Below are 4,890 nucleotides of genomic sequence, written 5' to 3'. Positions count from 1 at the left end.
GGGTGGGGAGTGTGTGTATGGGGGGGAAGAACATTGTGGGGGGGGAGATAGGGACAGGGTCAGTGACATGAGAGAGGGACAGAAGTGGGATGGGAAAGAGGGTGTGTCTACATGGCATGAGAGGGAGATGTGGGGCAAGGGGAAAGGTTGGATTTTACAGAGAGAAGGGCTGAACGGTTTAGCTCTGGATTATTGAGCTTACAATAAACTTAAGAAACACATTGCTTTAATAGGTATTTTTGCTACTCTCCCTAGAGATGCCTGCAAGGAAAGCAGAGCCCTTCTAACCAGGATGAATGACGTGGTTTCCTGGGCACTCTGTCCCATCTCCAGACTTTCTGCTGGTGCTGTATGTAGGTCAAGACCCGCTGATGCCTAATAGTGACCAGGTCTTTGCTTAGTGCTGTAACACTTCTTTGGTGTCTGAAAAACACCCACAAGTCACACTTGTGTGAAGCCAACTCCTCCATGCAAGCAACATCCTTCCTGGTGGCTCCTAGAGCCTCAACCAGAAGTCCCACTAGGTTTCATTTCAATATTTACTTTTTTTTTGCTGGAGAACCATCACATTTGCAGGGGACTGAGCATGGTTGCCACTGGAGGTGCTTAGCTCCTGATAGAGGATGTGTCATTTAGGAACTGGTCCATCTGTATGCTAATGACGCCACTTCCACTTTAGGCAGAAACATTGGTTGGTGGAATCTGTGTAGAAGTAATGGGATTCCTGGGATATGACAGTTTCTTTGACACATTTGCTTCACCATTTTTAACCAAAACTTCTGGTTTAAGTTGTCTTTTTTGGATTTTTCCTGCTTTGGGTTTATTTTGACCCAAATTTCACATTATCTGCCTAAAAAATCCCAATACACATATTTTGGATAATTTTATTCAAACTTAATTTTTAGATTTAAAATCTCAAGATCACATTTTTTAATGCAATTTTATTGAGATATGTGGACATACCAAACAATCCATCCAACATATACCATCAATGGCTCCCAGTATTATCACATAGTTGTGCAGTCATCACCACAATCAATTTTAGAACATTTTCATTACTCAAGACAGCATTTTAGAAGACAAGTTTATATTTCTGTTGGTAGTGATGGTGAGGAGGCAAGATAGAGTGGTGATTAAAAGCCCTGGTTTCCTATAAAAAACACTATGCAAGACTTTTGAGCTGTACTATTTGAAGATTTGAGAGGATGTAGAAGGATATGGGAGTGTAAGTTGGCAGAAACTAGCAAAGAAATAAAGTACTTTATGTATTTGCTGAGATTTAAGTAATATCTTTTTCCTTTTTATCTTGAGGTCAATGTCCTGATTGTAGTAGTTTATCTGGATTTCTTCCTGGGTTATTTTGCTAAGATAGAAACATTTTCAATAAAGATTTGCAGAGACTTTTTTTGTGCCAAAGTCTTTTATGTCTTATCAAATTAATCCCAAAGCATTTTAATTTTTATCAAATTAATCCTCCGTAGCTTTCAGTTCCATGTTAGGCAGTGCCATTATAGGAAGAGTTTGCACCAGTCTTGTTGATTTTGCAACTGGATCTGCTGCAGGAGCAGATAAAACCAGCAGTACGGTTCTCCCCAGCAGCACCTGTGAGGCAGATGGGCTTGGCTCCCAGGAGAGAGGGAGTCTGAGGGGAGGAGGACAATCTCTTTAGCACTATGGCTCTTCCTGCTATTCCTGTTACATGAGCAACTTCTCATGTTGTTGGGTGTCCAGGGATAAGCTCCATCACTGGCATTTCCACATCTGTAACGCTCTGGTCTGTGTACCTGAGGCAACGAGGCATGGAAGGAGCAAAGCTGAAAGGCTTGTGACCTGACCTCTAGCTCACTGCGGTGACTCCGCAGTAACACGTAGTTCAGACCATTACACACACACTGCTGGGTTCTGCGTCACAGTCTTGATTAAATGCACTTCTGAAATGGAATAACAGGTAGAGAAGCATAGAAAGAAGGACAGTTTGGAGCAGACAAAACAAGGTTTGAATGGTGATAAAACACGTGATAATATATACAAAGCGCTTGCTGTTCTGTTGCACATGTCATCAGCCCTCCATAATATTTAGTTCCTCTCACATAGAAGGTTAGAAAGTCTTTTTACCTCTTCAATTTTCAACTTTTAGATTTTTAACATAGCGCATGGGTATGATAAAAACACTCTATACAAAAAAATCTAAAGGTAAATTCCTTTTCTTATAACTGATCTGGAAATAGAATCTCCTTGCTGGAAAATAATTTACTTCCCTGGTTATAGCCATCATTTTTCACCAGTGTAAGTGTGAAATAAGAGTACATTTTATATACTTAAATAAGGTAATTGTTCCAGTTTTCCAGTGCTACCTGAATGCAAAATACCAGAAATGGATTGGCTTTGATAAAGGGAGTTTATCTGATTACAGAGTTACAGTCTTAAGGCCATAAAAGTGTCCAAGCTAAGGCATCAGCAATAGGGTACCTTCACTGGAGAATGGCCAATAGCGTCTGGAACATCTCTGTTGTCTGGGAAGGTACGTGGCTGGTGTCTGCTTACTTTGTTCCCAGGTTGTGTTTCAAATTGGCGTTCTCCAAAGTGTTGCTCTTGGGGCATTTTCTCTTCTCTTAGCTGCAGCTCCTCTTCAAAATGTCACGCTCAGTTGCTCTGAGGTCCTCTGTCTGTGAACTCCTTTATATGACTCCAGTGAGCCAATTAATACCCACCCTGAATGGGCGGGGTAACACCTCCATGGAAATTACCCAAGCGTTTCACTCTAAGTTGATTGAGTCACATCTCCGTCGAAACGCTCAAAGAATTCCAACCTAATCAATACTAATACACCTGCCCCCACAAGATTGCATCAAAGAACATGGCATTTGGGGGAACAAAATACATCCAAACTGGCACAATATTTATCCTAAATTTTGTCATATTAGATAACTGAGGTTTTTGAAATTTAGATGTACATACAGACTTACTGCAAACCCTGTATATTCTTCTGCTGGCAAAGTTACCTGCATTAACCTGGGCTTACCTGCAGCCTGGGTGTTGGACAGCCCAGCCACAGCACAGGTAGGCTGGGAAGCAGCAGGGAGAGGCTGAATTCCTTGGGGTTCTGTTCCGAGATTATCAGTGTTTCTATAGTTTACATCAATGTTACTTTTTCTCTACCCAATATTTTATTATGAAAAATGTCAAACAACGGAAATGTTTAAAGAATTCTGTAGTGAACAGCATACACCCACCACCTAGATTCTGCAGTTAACAGTTATCTCTAGATGTATTATCATGCATCTCTCAATCTATTCGCCCTCTATTCCTCCACTAATCTATGTTATATTTTGATGCCTTTCAAAGTGAATTGCAGACATCAGTGTATTCACTTTAGTATGCATATTGTTAAACTACTATTAGCTTGAGGTTCTTTTTTTTTCTGTTGTGAGGTAAATTTTACATACTGTAAAACATGCAGTTCTTAAGTGTACCATTCAATGAGCTTTGAAAAAATGCATACACCTGTGTAACCCCAAACTCTATCAAGATATAAAACATGACTGTCAACCCCAAAGTTTCCTTATTCCAGTCAATCCCCACCTCTGCCTCCTCAGAGGCAACCACTGATTTTTTGCACCATAAAACAATTTGCCTATTCTGGAATTTAACATGAATGGAAACATGCACTATGTACTCTTTTGTGAGATGTTTCCTGCACTCATCACGATGTTTTTATATTCTTCCAAATTGTGGCCTGTGTGGGTATGGGTAGTTTCTTCCTTTTATTGCTGGGTAGTATTCTGTTGCATGAATATACAATTTATTTATCTGTTCACTTGTTGATGGACACCTGAGCTGTTTCCACTTTGGGGCTATTACAAATAGAGCTGCTATGAACATTCTTATAGAAGCTGTTTTTTGGTGAAAGTATGTTTTTTATTGGGTAATACCCAAGAAAGACTGAGTCATACAGTGGCTTACGTTTAGTTTTATAAGAAAATTGCCGGCTCTTTTTCCAAAGTGGTTATATCATTTTACACACCCACCAATATCTGAGATTTCCAGTTATTCCACATCCTCATCCACATTTGGTCTGTCTCAGTTTGTTTTTAAATTGCATTTCTTTGATGACTAATGATGTTGGACACTTTTTCATGTACTTATTTGCTGTTTATTTTTCTTTCTTTGTGAAACATCTACTCACATCAATTGACCATTTTTTAGGGCAGATTGTCATCTTGCTATTGACTTATAGGAGGTCTTCATATATTCTGAATACAAATCCTTTGTCAGATATATGTTTTGTGAATCTTTTTTCCCAGACCATGGTTTGCCTATTCATTATTCTAATGGTGTCTTTTGATGAGGATAAGTTTTTAAATTTGGTGCAGAACAATTTATCATTTTTTTTTCTTTTATGGGTATTTAGATCTGGGTCATATCTAAGAAATCTCTGCTTGTCCCACAAGTTGTGAAGATATTCTCTTATTTTCTTCTAGATACTTGGTCATTTTACTTTTACCTTTAAATCTATTTTTGTGTGTATGTGTGTGGTATAAGGTAAGAGTCAGGGTTCATTTTGTTTTCCCATGTGGATATTCAGTTTTTCAGACACCATTTGTTGAAAAGCCTTTCCTTTCCCCATTGGGTTGCTCTGATGCTTTTGTTTGAAAATTAAATGTGATTCTATTTCTGTACTCTATTTTCAGATCTATTGAGTTATTTGTCTAACCTTATGCTGATGCCATACTGTCTTAATTACTGTAGCTTTATCGTAAGTCTTGATTAGGTAGTGTAAGTCCTCCAACTTTATGCTTTCTTTTCAAGATTGCCTTGAATATTTCAGGTCCTTCCTATTGCCATTTAAATTTTAGAATCAGTTTGTCAATTCCTACAAAAAAAAAATGC

This window comes from Choloepus didactylus, chromosome 6 (assembly GCF_015220235.1).
Source record: "Choloepus didactylus isolate mChoDid1 chromosome 6, mChoDid1.pri, whole genome shotgun sequence".
In the NCBI taxonomy this organism is placed as follows: Eukaryota; Metazoa; Chordata; class Mammalia; order Pilosa; family Megalonychidae; genus Choloepus; species Choloepus didactylus.
This window is presented reverse-complemented; position numbering follows the sequence as displayed.